This window comes from Ambystoma mexicanum, chromosome 2q (genome assembly GCF_040938575.1).
Source record: "Ambystoma mexicanum isolate Mex_15411 chromosome 2q, UKY_AmexF1_1, whole genome shotgun sequence".
In the NCBI taxonomy this organism is placed as follows: Eukaryota; Metazoa; Chordata; class Amphibia; order Caudata; family Ambystomatidae; genus Ambystoma; species Ambystoma mexicanum.
Window position 1 is genome coordinate 792,296,307 of NC_090924.1, and position 27,545 is coordinate 792,323,851.

General features: G+C 46.8%; 1 protein-coding gene across 1 annotated transcript in view; it reads right to left on the reverse strand.

The window, feature by feature from the left end:
* The window catches only part of PITRM1 (pitrilysin metallopeptidase 1), a 1,609,076-nt gene that overhangs the window by 709,931 nt on the left and 871,600 nt on the right, over positions 1–27,545 (reverse strand). The window lies entirely within an intron of this gene.

The window sequence follows — 27,545 nt, forward strand, 5'->3', positions numbered from 1 at the left end:
ATGTGAATCCCATCCCTCCTTAGACTTGCTGCCACCACTGCCATAAGCTTGGTGAAGACCCCCGGGGCAGAGGGGAGCTTGAATGTGGCAACCTGAAATTGATAGTGAGAACCGCGAACCGCAGGTAATTTGTGCTTGTGATTAATTGACACATGAAAGTAAGCATCCTGAAGGTCCAATGACATCAACCAATCCTGGAGTCAAAGGACCTGAATGATCTGCGAAAGAGTTACAATTTTGAACTTGTCCTTCCTGAGGAACATGCTCAAGTGTCAAGTCCAAGATGGGTGGCAGTCCTCCTTCCTTCTTGAGGATTAGAAAATAGGGAGCGTACCGACCTCGATTCCTCTCCAATGCAGGTAGCGACTATCGCACCTTTCTCCAACAGGGTAAAGCTCTTATGTAGGAGGAGCGGATCCGGATCTCTCAAAGATTGGCCTCCCGGATGACAATTTGGGGTCTTTTTAAGAAGGGGAGGCAGTAGCCGTGAGCGACTGCAGCGACCAAGCATCAGAGGTTATGCAGCGCCAACTCTTCAAATACTGAGTCAATCAGCACCCCCACCCATCACAATCCTGTGAATCAAGGATTCAAAGAGGTTTTGGGGTTGTTGCTGAAGCCGAGGGCAAAGAAGCTGAGGGAGACGTTTTTACTCTGTCCTCTTGTACCACAGGTACCTCTTCTTTGGCCTCTTTGTGCAAACTGGCCTCTTCCTCTATCAATTGAGTAGAAAGGAAAGGGCCAACCCCTCTATCTATGAGAAGACCCCTGAGAATGATTAGGCTGGTGAATCGCCATTCCCAGGGACTTAGCTGCCGCCTGGAATTTCTCTAGGAGTTTATCAGCTTTTAAGTTGAAAAAGTTGAGCGCCATCAAACGGCATGTCCAATCGACGTGACTGGATGTCGGGTGCAAAACGTGACTCTTACCCAAGCAAATCTTCTGGTGACAGTACTCTCCGCCATAGCCTTGCTTACAGAGTCAGCAAAGTCCAGTCCAGACTGGACAGATTAGCACATGGCCTCCTTGCTGTCTTGCACCAGGATAAGAAAACGCTCTCTCCTCCGCTTCAGGCATATGGTCTATGGCCAAATCTATGACATCTCACAAAGTGTGAGTATACTTGACCAAGGCAGACATTTATGGACTTGAGGGCCATGCTGCCTGCGGAAAATACCCTTTTCCTACGATGTGAACCCTTTTATCATCTCTCTCTGGGGGGATAGTTGGATAAGCAGCAGCTTTATAGGTGGTTGTTGCTGCTTGGACATCGCAACTCTATGGGAGTGGGGTGGTTCGACAGGAAACCTGGATCTATAGAGGCTGCCCTGTATTTCTTGGACACATTTTTGTAGACAACCGGCGTGGTATCTGGTTTTAGCCAACACTTTAGTCCGTAAAAGCAGTGTGGAAGGGTAACACTGGCTCTCTTGGAGGTCTGCTATTGAGGATACCAGTTACTTGTTTTCCCAATTCCAGATATTCAGTGAACTTTCCCATTGCTGCTCTGTAGGGGACAGAATGACCTGAAGTATCAGGAGTGTCAAAATCAGTTTCTGGTGAGGTGTCCAAACCACTAACCTCTTTTAAAGTGTCCACCAGATTTTGCATTCTGAACTCAGCTGAAATGAATTCTTCAGGTACATTAGAAGTATCATATTCAAAACCAAAATGAGCATGGTCATGGTCATCCTCTTCCTCAAAAATGGACCCCATTGTTCCAAAGAAATCTGCTTTAGGCAAAGGCTTAAAAGACTTTGACGCTTCGATAGGTGGTTTTGAAATCTTCAAAGGCATTAAAGGCATCAAGGGGGTCAACGGCGTAAAATATTTCGACAGCGGCACAGGCTTCGACTGCCCAGGTATCCTGTCCTTTACATGACTTGGAGGAAGGTTTTGATTTTAGCTTGTGTCAAGACGAAGCCGCCTTCAACAAATGTCGAAGAGACTTACAGCCCGGGCTCCTTGGCATGAGAGTAGTGGTCTCAGTAGATGCCCCGTCAGTCTTACCAGATGCAGTGGGTGTTAGGCAGAAACCTGTGCAGTTCCCTTAGGGACCACTGCAAAAGGTTTAGGACTACGGGTGTTGGAAGTAAACTCATTTGGTAGCAGTCTGTACCACCCAGATTTACCTGGTAGCTGTGGCTGAGCAGCCAGACTTCTCTCAAGAAGAGTTAGACAGTATATAGAGTATACAAGATAGGTACCAAAATACAGCAGCACAAGCAAACACTGACCAAAGCTTTGGTATCAAAGTATATAATTATTTATTTAAAGACACACTTATAGAAACACTCCAGCACTATTATTGTAAGCAAGTTCAAAACACAGTCACTATTAATATATATACATCCCTTATTCCTTATTAGACAAGTCTTAGTTAACACCACTTATTTCCAGAAAGAGGTGAGCGCTTAACTGAAGATGGCACTCCAATAAGTTATAAAAAAAGGGATGGAAAAGGCAGAAATTAGAAAAGCACCCAACACTAATACTTTAGAAGCACCCAGCAAGACAGGAAAGTCAAAGTCTACTGGTGAGCAACATGTTCAGAGGCCAGGCTCCCTCTTAGAGAGAGCAGAGCACCAATGCGCCCAAGATCACAGTTTAAGAGGCTTGAAAAAGTCTTGCAGAGAGTTCAAAAAGGAATTAGTTCAGCTCAGAAAAGTTCGGTTAGCCAGCCTAGGGTCAGCCCAGGTAGTAAGTTGAGGATTTAATAGACACCCCGTACAGACCGTTGCAAGGGATGCTAGGCGGACACAGTACCTTTAAAATGGAGAGGATCCTCCAGCGGGGGCAGTTGTTCCTGGCAGCGGGTGCAAGTCGCGGCGTCGTCCAGAGGAAGAGAAGATCTTGACGTGGAGGAAAGCTGAAGGTCGTTGCACTGCCAGGGAAGAAACCAGCCGCAGAGTTCTCCGGTTAAAAGGTACTACTCTTTTATTCGCGGTAGTGGTAAATCGTGGTATCCCGGTTGCCGGGGTGCTTGGCACAGGCAAGGCAGCCACGAGATGATCCGGGAAGGCGAAAAGGCAGGCAAACTTGTTATCCCCACCAGTCAAAGGAAGAAGACTCTTCGGAATGAAGATCTTCTCTGTCATCGGGAAAAGTGGTGAGACGGTTCAGCAGGGCTCCACCGGTGGTGTCGTCGTGGCAGGTCGGCTCAGCTTCTCCCTCCTCGGATTCTTTAGGTCCTGTGGCGACTTCTGAAGTTCCAGTCCCCAAAATCCCTGCTTTTATGCAGAAAACCCCCATTCATCAGTCCTAGCTGTCACTCAAACATGCTAAGTGGTGAGCCGGGCGGATCACCACTGGGCCAATCACAAAAGAGTGCGACTTGAGTTGCCGAGGCAACTCAGTCCAAGGTGCCTAAACCCCCCTCCCACACATCCTGCAGACCCAGACAGAGTGGCACCACTTTTTGAGTCTTCTGTGGAGAAGCCCGCCAAAAAGTGGAACAAAGGGCTCGACTTGGGTTGGAGTTACAGAGGCGAACACAAATGCCATTTTAAAACAGAGTTCTGGCAAAAAAGACCCAACCGGGGAATAAATATTAAATAAATAACCTGGCGGTATCTTTAACATTGCACCAAATAGTGGTGTGTTTAAAATTAATGGGAAAATCCCACAGGAAATATTCTGGTGGAATATTTTGCGTGGTAACCACTGCCACCAGCCAGAAACTCGATGAGGGGGGACTGCACAGTGCCCCCTCGAAAAAAAGACCCAGGGGCAATCTAATTACCCCTACCAGTACTTCCACAATATGATGGTTTGTAATGGTTCTGTTCCCAATTTAAGACTAGTAAAGTCAATGGTGACTTTACATGCCCTGGGAGACAGTAGTCAGTCCCAGGGTATGGAGTCTATACTGGGGGGTCACTATGACACCCCTGTGTTACTGCACTGAGGGTGCGGTGTAACACACTTACCAAAAATACATGAAACCCTATGGAGTAAAAGACCCCATAGCCCATTAAACACATTGCAAAGTCAAACGATATCTCAAATCATGTCTAAGAGTGGGAGAAGAGTCTCACTCTTAGCAGGAAAAAAAAATAAACCCCAAAAAATCCAGCAAAGCTGCTGGGGGACTCACTAGGTTTGGGAAATTAGCCTTAACAGAGAATTCTCCCTAACAGTGGGTTCTAAAGCTTTCTTGGACTCTTTCGGAGGCGCGCTCAGAGCCGCCTTTTGCAAAACCTCCAGCATTTGTAGACAAAATGTCCCTAGTCAACAGGAGATGCCGACTTGCTTCGGAAATTAACTTTTCTGTCAGGAGAGGAGCCCGATGAATATGACCACTAACAACGGCGTTCTTATTCTTCCTGGGGGAAGACTAGGATGAATGACGAGATCTAGATCTCGAGCACTTAGAATGTCTGGAGTGCTTTTTCACTGGGGAAACCACCCTGAAGTCATCCAACTACCTCTTTTTGAAAGGGTGTAGAAGGGGATTTAGAACAGGGCCCGTCTGCCATTAGCCTCCCACTCCTCTCCCTCAAGGCCTTCACTTTTAGACTGGCAGGAACCGCAGTCATCGACTCTGGGGTCCACACCCAGAGACCACAGACAGATCCAATATGGATCCGTAATGGATATTTCAGTGCCATAATCGAAACACGGTTTGAAGCCGGTCTTTGGTGTAGACATTTTGGACGACTTTGAAACATTTTTAAACAAATACGCATTTATAAATGGCTGAGGCGATGAAGCATCCAAATCATGCGGAGCATGCAGAAAAACATAACTGATGCAACGGGTGCCATGCAAGCTACTTAAACCAGCATCTAGGGCACAACCGAGGGCAGGACGGAGGTCATCAAGGGCCATGACTCGACGACGCACAGATCCCGATTCTATGGAAAAAAGTTTCCCAAGCTGCAAGCAGACTTGCAATGTATCAAAGATGAGGAACACATGGGAGGACAAATCTTTCGAAGGGTTATTTCAGTGCAAACGCGTGCTCATTGGACTGGCAGCTGCGGTGTTCCAGCGTGTAAGGTATCAATTGCTTCACAATGGAGGAGGGTGTGCTGTGGTTTCAAGACAAGTTTTGATTGAAAGCAAAAGTGTGGAAGAACATGATACAAGGTTGAATAGAGTCCTTGATATTTTGAGGAATGCTGGGTTAATACTTTGCAAAGGAAAATGCTGGTTCCATAAAAGAGTAATAAAGTATTTAGGACTTGATATTTCAGAATTGGGTATCCGGCCAAAGAAGGAACTATGCGACAACATCTACTTTTTTCCTAGTCCAACCAGTAAGGAACACATTGTCTCTTTTCTCAGCATAGCGGAATACTATTCTAAATGTATCTAAATCTAGCAACCAACTAACACAACATAAGGAAGTTGGTGAAAAAGAAAGTGAAATTCCAGTGGTATGCAGACTGTGAATCTGAATTTCAGGAAGTAAAGTTGGCTTTGAACAGAGCTCCTACCCGGAGTAATTTCGATCCGAGGAGAGGGAGCATATTGACTATTGATGCCAACAATCATGGTCTAGGAGCTGTTTTGTCTCAAAGGAGTGAAGAGAAGAGTGTACTATAGCTTTTGCCCCCAGAGTACTTACGGAGGCCAAGAAGAACTAGTCAATCATAGAAAAGTAGTCTCTGGCTGTAAAAAGGTTTTATAAGTTCAGGCCTTTTTTGTGGGGTGCAAGGTTTACCAATCACTCTGATCACAAGCCATTGAAGCAGATAAGGACTACAAAAGATCTAGACCAGGTTTCTTTCAGGATAAGGAAATGGATTGCGGGTGTAGAGTATTATACATGGATGTGGAGTTTGTTCCAGATGTTATAAAAAATAAGGCGGCTGATTGTCTCTCACGTTTAACTAATGTGGTGGAAGAGCAAGATGTGAATGAAGAGAGGGAAGATCAAATACTGTAGATTAGTCAGAAGGTTGTGTCTAAAGTGGAATGGAAAGAGGCCATGATTGCAGATTCTGTTGTGATGGATATTAAGGAAAAGGTACAAAGCGGGTTGAGGAGTGAACAATTATGGAAAGGGATGGTTCCAGATGCTGTGAGAATGATTTTCAATAAACTGAAAGTAAAAGTGTGCACAATTTTAGGAGGCGACATGTAATTTCCTCTGGTTGGAATGAGGAATAAAATCCTTCTGGTAGCGCAGGAGGGGCACCAGTGAATGTCCAAGACCATACGGTTGATGAGGACTATTGATAGCAACAGATGGATTTACAGGAAGAAAGATTGAGAATGTAATGTGTATACATTCGGCCAAAGGCTGTACCACTCGAACCAAACCGATGACAATGACTGTTCCATCCATACTGTGGGAGCGTGTGGGATTGGACATTGTGGGTATGGTGAAAAGTCAAGGGACCCTTAAATATTGTATAGTGTTAATTTGTTGTCCACATCTGTAGAGAAATATTGGGTTCAACAGGTTTTACTTACCTGTAACTATTGTTCTCCAGCACGGGTCTGGCATGGACTCACATGCTCATTAATTTTCCCTGTCAGGCTGGGAATCCTCAGTAAAAGAATAAACAGTTTCAGTTTCACTGCAAAACTGTATTTCTACTCTAAACAAATCACTGTCCTCTGGGTCATACTGCCCCCATCCAATGACAGTCCTCCCTAAACTCCACCCCAGGTGGCCATCCTCAGATTTGGTAAGCACGTAAAGTGGCAGTATGAACCAAGAAGAGACACAGAGGGGCCAGAGGGAGGGTTCAATTGTGAATCCATGCCAGACCAATGCTGGAGAACAAGTTTACTATAACAAATCTTCTCCAGCATGGTGTCTGGCATGGATTCAAATGCTCATGAAAAATGATTACACAGCAGTACACAATGCAAAACCACAGGAGATGGGAAGGCTCAAAAGAAGAAAAACAAACACTTACCCCTGGTACAGACTCACCTCAAGTGAACAGGATGCACAGCAACGTTTGGCGGACTGTGGACTCCTCCCTGGAATCCCTGTCGATGCAGTAGAACCTTGTGAAGGTATGCGTGGACCTCCGCGTCGCAGCCCTGCAGATGTCGAGCAGGAGCACACCAGAAAGGAAAGCGGTGTCACATCGATCGCTCTGGTGGAGTGGGATCTCGGACAGCCTGGCAGAAGACTGTTAGCTAGCCCATGACTGTGCAAGATGCAGCCAGAGAACCATCTTGAGGTGGAAGCCTCGGACAAGGCATTCCCAGTTCCAAAGTTCAAACAATTGGGAAGTCTTCCAAAAACGTAGTGCATGCCACATAGGATTTCAAGGCATGAGCAAAGTCCAACAAATGCAAGGCCCTCTCCGCCAGCGACGGTTTCGAGAAGGAACCACCAAAGGCTGATTGTGGTGGAATTCCGATTGGACCTTCTGCATGAATGTGGGGTGCGTACGCAGTACCACCCCCGACTCGTGGAAAGTCAGATACGGTTGCTTGCAAGACAGGGCCTGGACTCACCAACTCGTCTGGCTGAGGTGATGACCACAAGGAACGCCGTCATCTACGAGAGAAACTTGAATGGGGCTTGATGCAGAGGTTCCATGAGTTTTATCAGGACTACGTTGAGTCCCCCTGGCAGGGCAGGTGCCTTCACTGGTGAGAAAGCCCAAAAGAGCCCTTTGAGAAACTTTTCTTTTAAAAATGTTTTATTTTATAACCATGGTAACTTACAGACATTACATTAATGAGTACTGAACATTACAGCACAATTCTTGTTTTTTTCTGCTTTCCTGGTCCCCGCAACACCCCCCCTCCTCTTCCCCAGCCTACGTTGCACCTTTTCATTTCGCCTTCCTCTTCCCCGCTCCCCCTAATGTCTGCTTCCTCCTGTAAAAGAATGTTCTCTGAATGTCTACTTTCCTGTGTAGAAACTGCCAGATCTGCAATCAACTGCCTCCAGGCATCTACCCCCCCCTCCTGTTCTATATTCCTACCCACTGCTTCCTGCCACACCATCGTTTCTGCATTCACCCATTGCAGCAGGTCCTTCCACCATACCCACACCGAAGGCCTTGTCTGCGCCTTCCATCCCATCGCTATCCTACGTTTCGCCAGTTTATATGCCAAATCCTTCAGCTTACGTGCATGTTTAGCTCTCGTAGGCCTTGTGAAAGCTTCTAGCAGGCAGGCCGGGGAGGATCCAATGTCTAGGGTTATTTCTGTCTTTGCCAATATGTGGGCTACTTCCTCCCAGAATCTACCAATCTCCCTGCAGGCCCAGAACATATGCACCAGGTCTGCATTTACCTCTCTGCACTTCACACGTTTGCGTTGCTGTTTGGCCAAACTTTGCTATTCTCTTCGGGGTCAGATATGCTCTGTGAGTGACATATAATTGAATCTGTTGGAGCCTTGCGTTTCTAGATACTTTATGGTACCCCATAGCCCTATTCCACATTGCCTCCGATATCATTTCTTGCAAGTCTATTTCCCAGCTTTGTTTTGTCTGTCCCAACTCCCTCCCCACCTTTGACATTAGTAACTCATATCTGCGAGACTTCATGTCCACCTTCAGACACATCATAAAACGCCTCAATCGTTTCATCTAGTTGCAATGGAGCGTCGGTCTCTGGCCATTTGCGCCCAATACTCCTCAGTATGCATGAATATGAGATGTTGCCCCTGATGTACACCAGTTTCCGTTTTCAGTTCCCAAAATTCCTCCTTTATCACATCTCCTACCATCACCACCCCATTAGGTTCCAAATACCTCCTCACGCTTAACCTCAGTTGCTCATCAACCCCTTCTAGCGCCACTAGCGGGATCTGCAAGGAGTACAGTGTGACATACCCCATCCGTTGGCAGGCTCTGCGCCACATTACGCACCCCAGTTTCAATAACTGGGGCGATCAGATCTTGCGTGGGTCAATTTTCCATATTACTTCTTTCAGAAAGAACAGGGTACTTGTTGCATGTAACAGTCGTGCTTCATGCGTCTGTTCATCAGACAGCCATTTAGCTACAAATTGCAACTAGCTAGCATACGAGTTCTGGAGCTTCTAAAGTGCCAACCTACACCTTGAGTCATGCCATAGGAAGCTCCCGGATAAACTGTGCAGTTTTCTAAAAAAAACTGCTAAGGTAGTACAAACAGAACATTTGCAAAATAGTGAAGAAGTCTCGGCAGCACCACCATTTTTAGCAACGCTGCTCTTCCAAACATGGACAACGCCAATCTGGCCCAGAATGACATGCAGTTTTCAATTCTGAGCATTGCCCTCATCCCATTCTGTGTATGGTCTGAGGATCGCGATAGATGTCCATCCCCAGGTACCAGAATGTGTCTAATGCCCATCTGATTGGCAGCACAGGCAGTGTACGCGTGGATCTGCCTATGCATCCCCCTAATGGGAACAGACCTGATTTCTGTGGATTTATTGTTATGCCTGACAAAGCCGCGTAGCGTTCCATCACATCTAGAATGTATTGTAAATTTGTCTCAGGGTGTTGCAAGTACAGGAGCATGTCGTCTGCATTACAATGAGATCAAATGCCTCCCTCCCGGCATATCTATGCCCGCCTCCGCATACTCCTCCCACAAATACACTGCCAGCGGCTCCAACGGCAAAATGAAAAGAATAGGGGACCATAGCAATCCTTGCCTTGTGCCCTTGCTTAACTGCCATTGTTCTGAGATGATGTGGCCGTTTTGACGCTAGCCATCGGTTCACTGTACAGTAGTCACACCCATTTGATGTACGTCAGCCCCATACCGAGCGTTTCCAACACTGATAACAGCCAAGGCCATCTGACCGAGTCAAACGCCTTGACTGCATCTAGTGACACCACCACGCATTGTCGTGTATCTCTGTGTGCAATCTATTACGTGGTGCAATCTCCGCAGGTTACTGGTAATATTTCTGTGTGGATCATATCCAGTCTGGTCCGGGCGTAAAAGATTGGTTATCACCTGTTTAAGAATCAGTGCCATTACTGCTGTGAGAATCTTCCCATCTTTGTTCAATAACGAGAGGGGTCTGTATGAACCACAATCTGCATCTGGCATATTCGGTTTAAGAAGGGAGATAATTATCGACTCAAGGATCTGGGTAGTCTGCCCATAGCCAGAGCCTAAGTAAGCATTTCCAGTAGCAGGGCTAGGATATCCATACTATATTCCTTATAAAATTCACCGGGAAGCCTGTCCGCTCCTGGGACTTTGCCAGTCGAAGTCCTTTGATCACATTCTAATTCTTCTGCCGCGATGGGGACCTCCAACCTTTATCTTTCCTCTGTACTTCGCTTAGGCAGGCTAATCTCTGACAATGCCTCCTGTAATATGCCGCATCACTATGAGGTTTCTTCATACAATCTCTTATTTATTCACTCCCTCCTGTGTCTCACAGAACACTCCATCCGCTCCTCTGATTGCTCTGATCATCTCTGTTAGGGAGAATTCTCTGTAAAACTAATTTCCCAAACCTAGTGAGTCCCCCAGCAGCTTTGCTGGATTTTTGGGGTTTATTTTCTTCTCCTGCTAATAGTGAGACTCTTTTCCTCCCACTCTTAGACATGATTTGAGGTGTTCCTTTGACTTTGTATGTGTTCTATGGGCTATGGGGTCCTTTACCCTTTGGGCTTCATGTGTTTTTGGTAGGTGGGTTACACAGCACCCTCCGTGCCGTAACCCAGGGGTGTCGTAGCGACCCCCAAACATAGACTCCATACCCTGGGACTGACTACTGTCTCCCAGGGCATGTAAAGTCACCATTGGCTTTACTAGTCTCAAATTGTGAACAGAACCAGTACAAACCATCCTATTGTGGACGTACTGGTTGGGGCAATTCGATTGCCCCGGGGTCTGTTTTTCGAGGGGGCACTGTCCAGTCCCCCCCCGACCGAGTTTTGGCTGGTGGCAGTGGATACTACTTTTTATATTCGACCGCAAATATATTCCTATGGGATTTTCCCATTGTTCGAGGCTACCACTTTTTAAAATAGCCTCGAACATACCGCCGGTTTATAAAATTAATATAAATTCACTGGTTGGTCATTTTTGCCGAAACTTGGTTCCAAAATGGCGTTTGTGTTCGCTTCTGTGACTCCAACCCAAGTCGAGCCCTTTGTTCCACTTTTTGGCGGGCTTCTCCACAGAAGCCTCCAAAAGTGGTGCCACTCTGTCTGGGTACCACAGGGGGTGTGAGAGGGAGTTTAGGCACCCTGGACTGAGTTGCCTCGGCAACTCAAGTCGCACTCTTGTGTGATTGGCCCAAGTGGTGAGCCGCCCGGCTCACCAATTAGCATGTTTGAGTGACAGCTAGGCCGAATGAATGGGGGTTTTCTGCGTAAAAGCAGGGCTTTGGGGACTGGAACTTCAGAAGTCGCCACAGGACCTAAAGAATCTGAGGAGGGAGAATCAGAGCCGACCTGCAACAACGACACCACCGGTGGAGCCCTGCTGAACCGTCTCACCACTTTTCCCGACGACAGAGGAGATCTCCAGCCCGGAGAGTCTTCTTCCTTTGACTGGTGGGGATAACCAGTTTGCCCGTCTTTACGCCTTCCTGGACCATCTCATGGCCGCCTTGCCCGTGCCAAGCACCCCGGCAACCGGAATACCACTACCGCAAAGAAAAAGGGTGGTACCTTGTAACCGGGAAACTCCGCAGCTGGTTTCTTCCCTGGCAGCGCAACGACCTTCAGATTTCCTCCACGTCGAGACCTTCTCTTCCTCTGGACGAAACACCGACTTGCAACCGCTGCCAGGAACAACTGCCCCGCTGGAGCGTTCTTCCCACTTTCAGGTACTATGTCCCGCCTGGCTTCCCTTGCGACAGATCGTTCGGGGTGACAGTAAATCCTCGACTTTCTAACCTGGGCTAGCCTGGGACCTGTTAACTAACTTTTCCTGACTTGATCTCAATCTTTTGTGAACTTTCTACAAAGACTCTTTGGGCATAACCCCACTGTGTGATCCTGGACACATTTCGCTGGCTCTCTCTAAGAGTGGGCCTGGCATTTGAACTTCCTTGCTCTCCAGTAGACTTTGCCTAACCTGCCTCACTGTGGTTCTTTGAAAGGTATTGAAATTTGTGTGCTTTCATAACCCTGCCTTTTTCCCCTCCCTCTTTAATAACTTATTAGAGTGCCATTTTATGTTAAGCGCTCGCCTCTGTCTGAAAATAAGTGGTGTTTCTCATTAAGACTTGTCTAATAAGTAATTAGGGTTGTATATCTATAATAGTGACTGTGTGTTGAATTTATTTACCTCTTTGTGCTAGTGTGTCCTTAAATAAATAATTATATACTTTTACACCAAAGCTCCGGTCAGTGTTTGCTTGTGCTACTGTATCTCCGTGCCTATTGTGTATACTCTATACACTGCCTAACTCATCTTGAGAGAAGTCTCACTGCTCAGCCACAGCTACCAGGTAAATCTGGGTGGTACAGACTGCTACCAAATGGGTTTACTGCCAACCACCTGTAGTCCTAAATCTTTTGCAGTTGTCCCTAAGGGAACTGCACAGGTTTCTGCCTAACAATCTCCCTTTTTATTTTGCTTCTATAGAGCCAGGCCAACAATCGACCCGGTTTGTCCCCCTCTGCGTGTTGTCTCTCAATAGATTTCCTATAGCTTAAGTTGCTCAACCTATCCCAATGTTTCTGTTTCTGACATTCTTGTAGGCGGGCCACTTTCTGTCCTTCTTCTGGGGACCTCTTTCCTGTTCGCGGTATGGCTTCTAGCTTACCCTTGCTTCTTGCAAATCTCGTGAAATAATATCCTGTATTCCCTTTGACTTTGCTATTGCTGCTCCCCTGGCCACCACTTTAAAAGCCTCCTACAGTGTGCCTGCCGATCTCAGGCTGCCCTTGTTATGCATAAAGTATTCCTTCACCTCCTATATCAGATGTTCCCGGAACCCTATGTCTTTAAGTGCTTCAACTCCAAGTTGGAATCCTAGCTTGAGGGAGGAGGTCCTGCCATGTGACCAGTAGAGGAGCGTGATCCGAAAGGACTCCTGCTTTATAATCAGCCCCTATAAATTCTTTCAGAAGTTCTCTCCCCCCACAAACATGTAATCTAGGTTCGTAGGAGCCGTATAATGAGAGTATAGCCTATCTTGCAGATACATCATTCTCCATACATCTGCCTACTGGAATGCGTGCAACAACGTGTTCAAGGTCTTTGCTGCAGGTGAAGGATGAGCAAATTTACCATCCAATCTGTCCATCCCCGGGTCTAGCGTACAGTTAAAATCCCCCCCCCATATCAGCATGCAATCTCTATACACACCTATCTTGGGATATAGGGATCTAAAATAGGCTGCAGTATCGTGATTTAGGGCGTACGTGTTAATGACACATATTTCACTGTTTTCCACCATTTCCCGTAATATTATCCTGCCATCCGTATCTAGGCTGGTCTGGAGGACCTTGCATGGGACTGTTGTGCCACCCATATCAGTACTCCTCTAGCATATGCTGAATATGTTGAACCCAAGGTCACCCCTCCGCATTTTCGTGCCAAGGTATCTTGTCTGCCTTTTGTCAGATGTGTTTCCTGCAAGAGGGCTATATCTATTTTCTGGCGTCTTAAATATGCCATCACGCAATTTCTCTTAATATAGCTATTCAGACCTCTCACATTCCAGGTTGCTATTTTGAGTTCACCCATCTTCTTGAATCATCCCCGCTCTCCCTTTCTCCTTATCCATTTGTCTTTCTCCCATTGTGTATATTAGTAGGCCAACTTCCCTCTAACTACCTCCCTTCCTCCCTCCCTCCCAACTGTCCCCAACATTTGCAGAGCTCCAAATCTGGAGCTCAGGCATCCCTGCATCTCGCTCCTATTCCGGCTCCAACACTGGTGTTCGGAGTGCAGCGGGAGGATACTAAACTACTAGTATCCTAAACTATCTAAACTAAGTTGCGTGATGCTATGATTCCTGGCGCTGCTTAGGGCTCAGCGCCGCCGGTGGTCCCTGCATTAAGATAACTGTAAATGTAGTCTTTTCCTGAACGACTCAAATATCAATGTCAAGATCATTTACATATTGGCCATAGTGCGGCTCATGTATGCATTAATTAAACAACGTAGATTCACTTATCACTATCGCTTCTCGTCTGGACATCTTTCTCTGTCGGCATGTTCATAGTGTCCATCCATTTGTTCACATCTTCTGGAGTCTTGAAAAAAACAGCACAGTCTTTATGTAGGACCTTCATTTTTGCCGGATACAACAACATGTATTAAAGATTCACTGCGCATAACCTCCTCTTGACTGCCACATCGTTCATCCAATGCTTTTGTACCGGGAATGTGTAATCCGGGTATGATGTGATGGTCGCCGATGCTCGGCTGATCGTTCCTCTCAGAAAATGTTGCAGGATCCTTTCCCTGTTTTTGTAATTCAGTATCTTAGCAATTATCGGCGGAAGCGGGGCTCCTGGCAGTGGTTTTCTCGTCAAGGCTCTGTGTGCTCTCACAACTGTGAATCCTTGGGCGAGTGATCCGGCTCCTATCTCTTGCAATAGCATATTCTCGATAAAGTCCATCGAGTTTGGACCCTCCTCGCCTTCTGGAAGCCCAACAATCCATACGTTGTTCCTTCGTGCTCGGCCTTCCGCCTCTTCAACCCCGCTTTCGAGATTCCTCACCTGCTGTTGCAGTATGGAAACCTCGCTGGAGTTTTCATTGCAACTGCTTGCGTTAGTCTTCACCTCCTTCTTGACCACTCCTGTGCATTCTGTCAATGATCTGACATCCTGTCTCAAGAGGTTCACATCAATGCAGATTGCGTCAATTTTGGATTCCAGTGTTTACTTCAGTTCATCTATGGCCGCTAGCATCTGTTGGTCCATGCGCTTGGGAGCCTCCTCTCCTTGTATCTCTTGTGCCGTTGTTTTCACAACTTCTGCTGTTTGTGCAGATTTGGCAAACTAGTCTATAGAGGACAGTATGCCCATTGCCGTTGTTTCGCTTAGATGCCATAGTTGCGCACACTTCAGCTGCGGCACTCACTTATACTATGATCAGTGTATTGCAGTTCCTGCTCGTCGTGTTCTTGTGTTGGTCAGTGTCCCTGCTGCCAAATTATTCCACACACTGATTGCTTAGATTTTCCTGGGGCTGATGCTCGCCACTATTCCCACGCCTTGTTAGGCGCCACCACTCAGCACAGCCCGTGGAGGGGGCGTTCCTCTGTCACTTTGTATCCCCGGCGTCTAGTGCTGCTCTCCGTTGTCTATAGGCGTTGCAGTGGGAGCCTGTCTTTACTGGTGATGGTGCGTCAGCCTGCCCAGTCATTCAAACCTTTCTTGTATCCTTTTAAAGTTCAGCCCTAGCGCTTGTCGTTATTTCCAACTTCCTCAGTGGTTATCTCTCGCCGCTGCATAGTGCCTCCTTCAGTGAGCACTCTTTACCTGGGATGCCTAGGTTATGCGCCTCTTCCAGATGTGGGTTATTTCGCCCCAAGGGAACAAATGTTCCTTAGCTGTGCTTTCTTCATATGCTCCTATCCGGAGTCTGCTGCGCAGGCTTAGGACCTCTGTGCCATCAATCTACTCCAAACCGCACTGTCCTCTGTTTCTTGCTCCTCAAAATGTTTTAGAGCTGCTGGTTTTCCCTTGAGGCGGTGGCCTTCCGAGTGTGGATATGGCATGTGGTGTGGTGACTTTCAGGGGCTGTGTGCGGTCATGCCCAGTACGTAGGTGCCTTAATGGTGAGCTCTGTTACAGCTCTATGGCACTTCCAAACGTCTTGTCTTTGCACCACACTGCACCGAATCCTTCAAAGTAGTTTGTTTCTATTTCCCATCGGCCAACACAAGTGTGCTTAGTGTTTTGCCTTCCACGCACCTGACTGTGCTGCTCGGTTCTGAACCGTCACACTAGTCATCCATCTGCGTGATTGTCATTTTGTTCCTCTGATTGGGCTGAGCCTCTCCTTTTCCTTTGTCCCCACTACAACGATCCCTTGTTCACATCTGCAACGATCGTCGGTGCAGTCTTTGCTTTCCTTCAGTCCGTCTGGGATGCCTCAGGCTAGTAGATGCTTGATCACATTAGCGTACCGCGTTACCCATCCTGCACGGTTATGCACTGTGTTCCTGAGCTCGCCTCAAGTGTGTGTGGATTCCATACCTCTTCTGTTGATGTCTCGCTTTGCTGTCTCGGAAGGTGCACACCTTAACTGTCTGTGTGCTCGCTACTGTATCATCCCCAAAGTGTTTACTGTTCCTGTTCTGACATTCCGGGAGTGTCTCCCACGTAGCTCTTGCAGTCCGATATGCTGCACTCTACAATGCGATTATGTTCCTTCCTGGAACTGTTATAATGTTATCCAATGCCCGAGCCGCGTTGGTGCGTCATTGGCCATTTGTATAGTGTGAGCCTGCCTTTTTGTGCTTTCGGCTCAAGTGGTGCAGCAACGTTCCTAGGTTCCTTGTGGTATGGCCACAGTGTGCTGCTCATAAGTTTCACAGCACCCGGGGCTTTGGTGCAAGAGTTCGATCACCTTCAACCTCCTGTGTTTGCTCCTCCCCCTCGCTCCAGTCCGTCAGCTCGACTGTCTGTTACCGCTGGAGTTCTCGTGCTCCGCCACGCTGTGCAGATCTATAAGCTCGTTCTTTGCTCCTCACAGTCATTCGGGGCCAGCCGGCCGTTTTATAATCCAGCCCTGTCCGTGTTACTGTTATTCATCATCCGATGCTATTGCTCGTCAGCTCAGCCCTTTGTCCGATCGCCATCTAGTTTATTCATAGGGTCGACACTAACACTTCTCCTTTCCACAATACTCGATCCGGGTTACGATTCCTTATAAAATGATGCTCTTGTTGCTCCATGCATATTCATGTATCTGCTGTTCCAAAATACACGCCTTGGCCCCCTTTATATATAAAGTTTTCTCAGGATTCTTCAGGATCAGCAGGAGCACCTCAGGATCACAGCTCTCATGGCCCTGTAACCACGCCCCCCCTTGATAAAATACTTGACGAGTCTGTGGGACTACAATGAGGATCTTCCCCGGGATCTAGTGTAGCAGGAGATGGCCGTCGGGTGTACCTTGATGGATGCTTAAGCCAGTGCAGCTTTGGCCAAGGAAATCTATTGAAGAAGCTGTGGCGGCGTGACCCTAAGAGGGGTAATTTTCTGCGACCGGCACAATGTAGAAAAACATTTCCACTTATGGCCGTAGCACTTTAATGTTCACTTGGCCCTGGCCTTGGCAAGGACCTCCCTGTATTCCGCTGGCAGCGCATTACCTCCAAACTCTAAGGCTGCAGGAGCCATGCCTTCCAGTTCAGAGATCCTGGGTTGCGATGAAGGGTTGCGCCTTTCTCCCTGGTGAGCAGGTCTGGGTACCAAACCACGCTGAGGCAATGAGTATCATCCTGCACTGACACAGTGTAGATCACACGTCACATGAGAGGAAACTGGGGAAAGCGTACAGAAACAAACCTACCCACAGGAAGGTGAACGTGCCCCCCCCGCCATGCTCCTCGGTTGGTGGAATCTGCTAGCAAACTTCTGGCATTTCGAGTTTGTCGCTGTGGCGAAAAGGTCGATCGGAGGTCTGGCCCATTTCAAGAACAGACGGTCCACCTGATCCGGACTAAGTTCCCACTCGTGGCAGGAGAACAGCTCCCTGCTGAGGGAGTCTGTGATGGTGTTCTTGACGCCTTACTATTCTCAAATCGGCTTAGTCCACAGTGGGGGATTCACAACTTCTTACTCCATGGAGAAGTGTTTATATTATACAAAAAGAAGTTCAAAAACTCACAGGTGCCTGTCTAAATGGATATCCTCTTTAGCAGTCAATATCATTCCATAGTACTTCAAATTTTATTAATCACACAATAGAATTATTGATAAAAACAATCATAAAAATGATCATATCACAAAACAAATACAAAAGTAAAACAACAACACAAGTGTATCTATATAAGTGGGTCCTAATAATATGATTTCTCTAAGGTCAAAGCAGGGTCAATAATTCCCACACAGATCCTTATGCCACAAATCAATCTGGCTATTTCATATTCTTTGATGTACTCCATAGGTTCCCAACTTGTACAAGTTTCTGTCCATTGAACACACAAAATGTAGGACATTCTTCAGGGGTATAAAATGTCTTATGTCCATTCTGTTTGAAGTAGCTTCTAACAGTGAAGGGATACCCTGTAGATCAAAAAGCAGAGGCACTAATTAGTACTGAGTACCACTATGTAGGTCAATTAATTTTAACCATTTCACAACCCTAATCCCCAAGGGTAAAAAGTATATTATTATTCACATACCTCTCTGTCTCGAGGGATAAAACCTTGAATGGTTTATATTTGTCAGGTTCCAATTGATTGCAGAATTCTTGCCTAGGTTTCCTCTATCTCCCAACCTAATGCACAACAGGTAATGAGACAGATTCTAAATGTGTCTGCCATGCCTCCTTGTCTATCCCAGTCAGAAAGGGATGAGGAGTGAAATTGTAGGGGAAAAACAAATTCCTTACCCCACTCTTAGCTGGGTCATCAATTGTCCTTCATGAAACAACTGCTGCATGTTGCTGATCTATAGTCTCCCAAATATACTTCTACAATAATTTTTGCAGATATCTGAAAACCAAAATGACAGACCACAGAATGGGTCAACTAGAGTGCATGCTGGAATAACACTATACTACTGCGGATGTCTCAAACTCTTACACTTACTTGTACAAGTAACTTGTTTACACCGCTATCTTCATCTGGTCTACCTGGTTAAATGATGTACAATTCAGACACACCAATATTCTTATAGATCTATCAGAAGCAAAAAGAAGCAAAAAAAGAAGAAACCTATGGGTCAGTGCTAAAGTTGCTATCTATACTGATCTTTGGTGCAAATCTTCAAAATCATTTTTTTAAAGACCTCTCACTATTCACCTGGGCATTTAATGCTCTTTCCTCCCAGCTGTCATTCCGTGGAACTTTCGGCTTTTTGAAAAAAGCCAGCAAATGTAAAAGGCGGCACTTTTGATGACATCACCACGTGAATCGCGTTGTGACGTCATCACGTGTGCGTGGGAACGTAAAAGAGCGTCAAACGTGATGACATTATCACGCTTCCAGCCGCATCACCGTTGGGCACCGCGGCCAGCGCTCAAATTCAAAAAGGTGCCAACAATAGGCTTAGCGCAATACACTTTCGCAAACAGGCAGGACCCAACATCAACATTAATTCATAGTCCCATGACATGAAGTATGTTGCAAAATTATTTCAGAAAATGGTCATACTTCCATTGCGAACAGTAACAGAATAGTACCAAAAAATGATGTGGTCCTGTCACCACACTGGCACGGCATGTGAAACATTCATCATGTACTGTACTGTATTGAGGAGGACTACAAATGGTGCATGCAGACTTTCTTAATAATAGATAAATATAGTCTATGTATTGTGCAGAAACACCCCCAGAGTCCACCCAACTTACAATATGCAACTGTTGTCTAATGGGTCATATCTATGTGAATAATTTTAAACATCTCTGTAGTGGCACGTTGTAGTCACATTAGTTTCTTGCGCTATTGTACAGTTTATATTCCATACCCCTAGTTGACGTCTTCCAGTGACAGTAATTCTTTCCATTAGTGTGATCCATGGTCCTGTGGAGGCAAGTTCTTTTCCAACATTCCTTAATGGCCTATTCCTCATTTACCATGATGCATTCCAAAAGAATTCAACTAGTCATACATAAAACACCCAGCAGCCACCTATCTTCACTGTCAGAGTTTCAATCCTTGTATCGCTTAGTGCATTGCACAAAAAATTGTGCATACAGGTATCTACAAATAGAGTCCCGCTGAGTCAGGTACAAGTAGAATCCGTACTCAACTACATAAGGTAATGGATGTTTACAACTCTGTTCCTGTTGACTAAGGATGATAGAGTATCTTAAAGTTGTTCATACATTGTGCCATTCCACATTCTCATTGAGACCTTGTATATGGCTTTTAGTCAAAAAATGTTGTTCCAAATGTAGCAGCTTTTTGTTAATCGCTACTTGAGAACACCCCTTAATTTGTTTGAGAATCACACATTCGAAGTCATTACAACCATGTTTTCTTTCCAAAAAGTGTTTAACAAGCAGAGCCTGTTCTACTTTGTTCTTTATACAACTTTTGTGCTCAATCATCCTTGTCTTACATTTTCTGTTCGTCTTGCCTATATAGATCTTATAGCACGGACATCTGATTAAATTAATTACATTGCTTGTGTTGCAATTAGTCTGTTCACTGAGTTTCTACACTTTTTCAAAGCCCAGGTCTACATTCTGAGTTTTTTTCGTTTGGGTGCACATTACACAATTACCACACGGGTAATGCCCTAATACCGGGGGGAGATCCCATAAACTGGTCCGTTTACTCCTTTTTTTGACTACATCATTCCTCATATTAGGTTTTGCACTGTGGGGCTTTTCTTAAAACGCAACAAGTGGTCTACCTGCTTCTTTTGTCATGATTCTTTTCCAGTTTCTATTGATGATACTTTTGATTTTATATGATAAATTACTGAATGTATTGACAAACACCAAGGGTGTGTCTTTAATAGTCTCCCCTCCTCGTATTTGTTTGTCCAGTAGAGCTTCTCGATTATTATTAAACACTCTTTTGGCTGCTCTCTTAACCATTGGTGCAGGGTAACCTCAAAGGACTAGTTTGACAATGAGGTTATTTGCTCCATGTTCATAGGATTTGTTAGTACTACTGTTCTTCAAGCACAGAAATTGTCCAAAGGGCAAGCTATTTTTCACATGCTGAGCATGATGACTGCTGAAGTGCAATAATGCATTCTTATCAGTCTCTTTAGTATAGGGTCTTACTAACAGGAATCCTTGATCACGATATATACAAATATCTAGATAGTGTACTTGTTCATTACTGATGTTGCTGGTAAATTTCAGGTACCTATTTTGTTGATTCAACCAGTTCATAAATCCCGTTGTTGCTCCTTCATTTCCTTTCCAGATGACGAAAACATCATCTATTTAAACGCAGCCAACATACTTATCTTGGAATTGGTTCAAATTGGTGAACACTACCGTTTCCTCAAACATGTTGACATATAGATTGGCCACATTGTTTTTTTACGCCTGCCAGGTGGAACGGGATGAGGAACATGCCTTGTTGAATGGCCCAATGGCAGAGGCCTTGGGCTTCCTTGGAGAGCGCATCCCCCTTGCATCCGGATGTAGAACATGGCGGTAGTGTTGTCCCTGAAGATCCTCACCACCCTATTACGCTCACCTGGCTCCCACAGAGGCGTCGATCTGAACTGGACAGCTGCGGTCTCCACCGATGTGACGCGTAGGGCCGAGATGACTGGCCTACCTAGCTTTGTTTGCTTGGCCCGTAGAAATATTCTTCTGCAAATGGAGAAAGGGAATTAACCACCCGTGGAGTTGAGTGTAAATCCCCCCAACCGCCGCTGTTCTCCCCACGGATCACCTTTGATGTCCCCTCTTATAGTCTCACCTGATGGTTTGAAAAGATGAGCTCTCCATCCTGCATTGAGCGCAGGGGCGCGTCGATAACCAGTTGCTTCACTGGTTCAAAGGAATTGTTGAGTTCCAGAACAATATTGACTCCAAAAAGTATGTAGTTCGTAAGAGTTCAAATGCCTGACTTTCACTCTTGTCCGATTCCTTGCAGATTGCAGCTTGACCCTACTGAAGAGTTCCTCGTGGCAACCGGTAATATTCTGGTAAGGATTTGTATTTCCAACACAGTTCGATAAATAATGTCAATATGTAACCTGTTGCTTTCTCCCTTATTCAGGCACTGAGAGAAAGTATGAAGTCTCGGGGAATAATACCTCCGGCGGTTAAAATCAGGTAAGTCTAATGTGGTGAGGAGGGTTCCCCTTGTTAGTCCCTTTGTTTCACCTTGCTGTCCTTTTGTTTCCCCTTAGGGGCCGGGGTTCGGCGAAGATGCAGTGGAAGCTGCGCCGACCCGTGAAGAGGAATAGTACCCCCGGTGGTAAAATCAGGTAAGTCTATGGGAGGGTTACTAATATTCCTCTGTGTATTCCCTTGGCTCACCTTGCTGTTCTTGTCTACTCCTTTGGTGCCGGAATGCGGCGGGAACATGCAGGAGGATGCGGTGGAATGTGAAGATGCTGCGAAAGCCGGTGAGTTCAGCGCAGCGCTGCAGCAGGCGAGGCGAGGCGCATAAAATAACTTCTTTCTTCAAGCTTGAAGGCACGATGGATCGGGAATTCAGGTAAGGATCAAAAGGTATTGCTCTTGTTCTAACCTTTTCTCCTTTTTTCTCCCTTTTTCTAGGAGCTCCAAACTCGAGTCGGCCGTGGCAGAAGACTGGATGCAGACTTGCAGGCACGGTGAGCGTTACGCTGCTGGATGCAGAATAACACGAAGCGTGTGCTGCTCTTCGGGCGTGGTTTAAATAGCCTCCAAAGTAGTCCCAGGTAAGTATTCCTCCCCAGCCCCGCCCGAGTAAAAAAAATAGTCCCTAGGTAAAATAGTCCCTTCCAAGCCTCTTTTGGCTTGGAGCTCTTGCAGCATGGTCTGCATCAGGTAAGTTCTACTCTATGAGCCTGGCGCCTATGGCGCCAGGACTGACTCTCCATATGAGCCTGGCGCCATAGGTGCCAGGACCGCACCCAAACAGCCCCTAGCAGGGGTTTTTGGGCTTCCCCAAAATAACTTGATGCCTGCTTCCGGGGTTGCTGGACCTGGTCTGGGTCCCCGGGGGTAGGCATCATGACACACCCTGCCTCTCAGAGATGGTAGGAAAGGCCCAGAACACTGCCCGCAGGTCCAGGGTGTTGATGTGTTCTTTCTCCCCCAGAAGCCACATGCCTCCAGCATGAAGTCTGGTGTGAGCGCCCCAACCTTCCAGGGATGCGTCAGTGGTGACCATTACCTGGTTTGGCAGGGTTTGAAATCCCGTCCCCTGGGTGAGGTGGGCATGTATGCCTGTTAGGCAGAAACCTGTGCAGTTCCCTCTGGGACCACTGCAAAAGATTTAAGTCTACAGGTGTTGGCAGTAAACCCACTTGGTAGCAGTCTGTACCACACAGATTCACTGTGGTAGCTGTGGCTGAGCAGTCAGACTTCCCTCAAGAAGAGTTAGGCAGTATACAGAGGATACACAATAGGTACAGAGGCACAGTAGCACAAGCAAACACTGACCAGAGCTAGGTGTAAAAGTATAGACTTATTTATTAAAGGTACACTCAAAAATTACACCAGCACAATAGAAAAGATAAGAAAGTCAAACACAGTTACTATTACTCATATGTACATCCCTAATCATTTGTTGGACAATTCTAAGTTAACCCCACTTATTTCCAAACAGAGGTGAGCGCTTAACGTTAGATGACACTCCAACAAGTATTATCAAAAGGGAGGGAAAAGGCAGAAGTAAAGAGAGCAGTAAGGTAAAACACTTGTCACATAAGGTTAGCAAAGACAGTCAATGGTGGAACAAGGAGAATTAGTTCGGGGCCCGCTTTAGAGGGAGCCAGGCGAAAAATATGCCCACGATCACACAATGTCATCAGTCTTTGCAGGGGAGAGAAAAAGGTTTTACTACGGTTCTGGAAAGTTTAGTTAGGGTGTCCCAGACCTACCCAGGTTCGAGAGCCGAGGACTAAATCTACCCCGTACAATCGGTGGCAAGGGAGGCCGGGCGGAACACAGTACCTTTAAAAGTGGAAAGGATCCTCCAGCGGTGGTAGTTGTTCCTGGTAGTGGGTGTAAGTCGCAGCGTCGTCCAGGGGAAGAGGTGATCCCGGCGTGGAGGAAAGCTGCAGATCGTTGCACTACCAGGGAAGAGACCAGCCGTGGAGTTTTCCGGTCACAAAGGATTTGTACCCCTCTTTCGCGGTTGAGGTAAAAAGTGGTATCCCGGTTGCCAGGGTGCTTGGCACAGGCAAGGCGGCCACGAGATGCTTCGGGACGGCGAAAAGAAGGCAGCAACTGGTTGTCCCCACCAGTTAAGGGAAGAAGACTCTCCGGCGGGAGATCTCCTCTGTCGTCGGGAAAAGTGGTGAGACGGTTCTGCAGGGCTTCACCGGTGGTATCGTCTCGGCAGGTCGGCTCGGCTTCTCCCTCTTCGGCTTCTTAGGTCCTGTGGCGACTTCTGAAGTTCCAGTCCCCAAAGCCCTGCTTTTATGCAGCAAACCCCCATTCACCCAGCCTAGCTGTCACTCAAACATGCTAAGTGGTGAGCCGGCCGGCTCACCACTTGGGCCAATCAGGACGGAGTGCGACTTGAGTTACCAAGGTAACTCAGTCCAGGGTGCCTAAATCCCCCTCCACCCCTCCTAAGTACCCCAGACAGAGTGGCACCACTTTGGAGGGCTTCTGTGGAGAAGCCCGCCAAAAGTGGAACAAAGGGCTCCACTTTGGGTCAGAGTTACAGAGGTGAACACCAACGCCATTTTAGAATCAAGTTTTGGCAAAAATTACCAACCGGAGTTATAATAATAAAGAAATAACCCGGCGGTATGTTCAAGGCTACCGTAAATAAATAAATAAAGGTATTAGCCTAAAACAATGGGGAATCCCATAGGAAAATATTCGCGGTTGAATATAAAGATTAGTTTCCACTGCCACCAGCCAAAACTCGATGAGGGGGGACGGAGACGTGCCCCCTCGACTAACAGACCCCGGGGCAATGCAATTGCCCCGGCCAGTACGTCCACAATATGATGGTTTGTACTGGTTCTGTTCAGGATTTGAGACTAGTAAAGTCAATGGTGACTTTACAGACCCTGGGAGACAGTAGTCAGTCCCAGGGTATGGAGTCTATGTTGGGGGGTCCCTAGGACACCCCTGGGTTACGGCACTGAGGGTGCTGTGTAACCCATCTCACAAAAACACATGAGGCCCTATGGAGTAAAAGACCCCATAGCCCATTCAACACAAGGCAAACCAAAGAAACACACTCAAATCATGCCCAAGAGTGTGGGTAAAAGAGTCTCACTCTTGGCAGGAGAAAAAAATAAACCCCAAAAATCCAGCAAAGCTGCTGGGGGACTCACTAGGTTAGGAAATTCAGCCTAAACAGAGAATTCTTCCTAACACTCGCCCCCCCCCAGACTAAGGGACAGGAGGATTTAATCCACTCCTGGATGAACCTCATACCTCTAGTCGATGACATACATCCTAGAGAGTCCATCAGCATTTTGATGGCGACACCCTGACCTGTGCTCAATGGTGAAATCAAACCCTTGGAGGCAGATTGACCATCTCAATAGTTTTGGATTTTCCCCTTTCATTTGCATTAACCATCTCAAGGGTTGGTGGTCAGTCTGAATGACAAAAGTAGAACCATACAAGTATGGCCTAAACTTCTTCAGTGCCCACACAATAGCAAAGCATTCTCTTTCGATTGTTGCCCACCTTGTTTCAGGATCCTTCAGTTTTCTACTGATGAAGCAAATGGGGTGTTCCCTACCCTTCTCATCCAGTTGGCTAAGAACTGCACCTATACCTACATTGGAAGCATCAGTTTGTACAATGAAAGTTTGGTGGTAGTCAGGAGTTCTGAGTACTGGAGCTTGGCAGAGAGCTTTCTTCAGGTTTTCAAAGGCCTGATTGCATTCCTCATTCCATTTGACCTTCTTAGGGAATTTTGGAGAGGAGATCACATTCAGGGGAGAAGCTATGGTCCCATAGTTCTCAATGAAATTCCTGTAGTACCCAGTGAGGCCTAAGAAGGCTCTCACCTGGGTCTGAGTAGTAGGTGTTGTCCAATTTTGCACAGCTTCAATCTTGCTGAGCAAAGGCCTTATTTCTCCACCTCCTATCTCATGTCCAAGGTAGACCACTTTACTCTGACCAATTTGGCACTTGCTTGCCTTTATGGTCAGATTGGCCTGCTCGAGAGCCTGCAAAACATGTCCTAAGTGGGTCACATGCTCTTCCCAGGAGTGGCTGAAGACTGCAATGTCATCCAAGTATGCCATGCAGAAGTCCTCCATCCCAGCTAGAACTTGGTTCACCATCCTCTGGAATGTTGCAGGTGCATTTTTCAGTCCAAAAGGCATAACCTTGAAGTGGTATAGGCCAACCGGAGTAGAAAATGCAGTTTTCTCCTTGGCATGGTCTGTCAGGGCTATTTGCCAGTAGCCTGACGTAAGGTCCAGTGTGCGGAGGTACTTGGCTGCACCAAGTTTATCCACCAACTCATCTGTCCTTGGCAAAGGGTGGGCATCAGTCTTGGTGACTGCGTTAAGAGCTCTATAGTCCACACAGAATCTCAGCTCTTTGGATCCTGCCTTTGGTACTAACACTACTGGGCTAGACCATGGACTAGTAGAGGGCTCTATTACCCCGAGATCAAGCATCTTCTTGACCTCCCCTTTGATGTGGGTTCTGACATGTTCTGACATTCTATATCCCCTGCTTTTGACTGGCAGGCAGTCACCAGTGAGTATCTCATGCTGTCCCCAAGGGGTCAAGCCTGGTGAAAGTGAGAACAGGGGGGCAAACTGATTTAACATAGCTTTGCACTCCTCCTGTTGCTCAGGGGTCAGATCTGAAGAGAGATTAACTCCCTCAACCTTTTCGTCCAAAGGTAAGCCTCTCAGGAGGTCAGGTAGAGCTTCACTCTCCTCCTCCTCTTCTGAGGAAGCTAGAAGCAATGCTCCTACTTCTGGTCTAGAGACATAGGCTTTGAGGCGGTTGGTGTGGAAGACTCTGGGAGCTTCCCTGGGTTTGCCCAGATCCACCAGATAGTTGACCTCTCCAAGTTTTCCCACAACCTTGAAGGGTCCCATCCATTTGTCTTGCAAGGCCCTCTGCCTTGTTGGAAGCATAACTAGAACTAGCTGGTCTTGAGTAAACTCAACCATGTTAGCCTTCTGATCATGCCAATGTTTGATCAGAGCTTGGCCAGCTTTCAAGTTGTCACTTGCTTCTGCCATCATGTGTGACATTCTCCTTCGGAGACCTATCACATAGTCAGTCACTCTGACTGGCTTGGGGGAAGGAGCACTCTCCAACCCCTCCTTAATCAGGGCCAAGGGGCCTCTGACGGGATGGCCATAGAGAAGTTCAAAGGAGAATAACCCACTCCCTTCTGAGGGACTTCCCTATAAGCAAATAGAAGGCATGGCAGTAGAAGGTCCCATTTCTTTTTAAGGGGTTCTTCTAAGGCACCTATCATGCTCTTCATGGTTCTGTTAAATCTTTCTACCAACCCGTTTGTCTGAGGGTGGTAGGCGGTTGAGAACTTGTAGGTGACTCCGCAGGTTTTCCACATGGCCTTCATGTAGTTGGACATAAAATTTGTCCCCCTGTCAGAGATCACCTCCTTAGGAAACCCAACCCTGGTAAAGATACCAAGGAGGGCCTTAGCCACAGCCTGAGCTGTAACAGTCCTCATAGGAATTGCCTCAGGGTACCTAGTGGCATGGTCTACTACAACAAGGATAAACCTGTTGCCTGAGGAGGTTGGGGGATCAAGGGGACCAACAATGTCAATCCCTACCCTCTCAAATGGGACTCCCACAACTGGGAGAGGCACTAAAGGTGCCACATTCTTGGAACCAACCTTACCAGAAGTCTGGCAGGTATGGCAGCTCCTGCAATATCTATCTACTTCAGCCCCCATCTTTGGCCAATAAA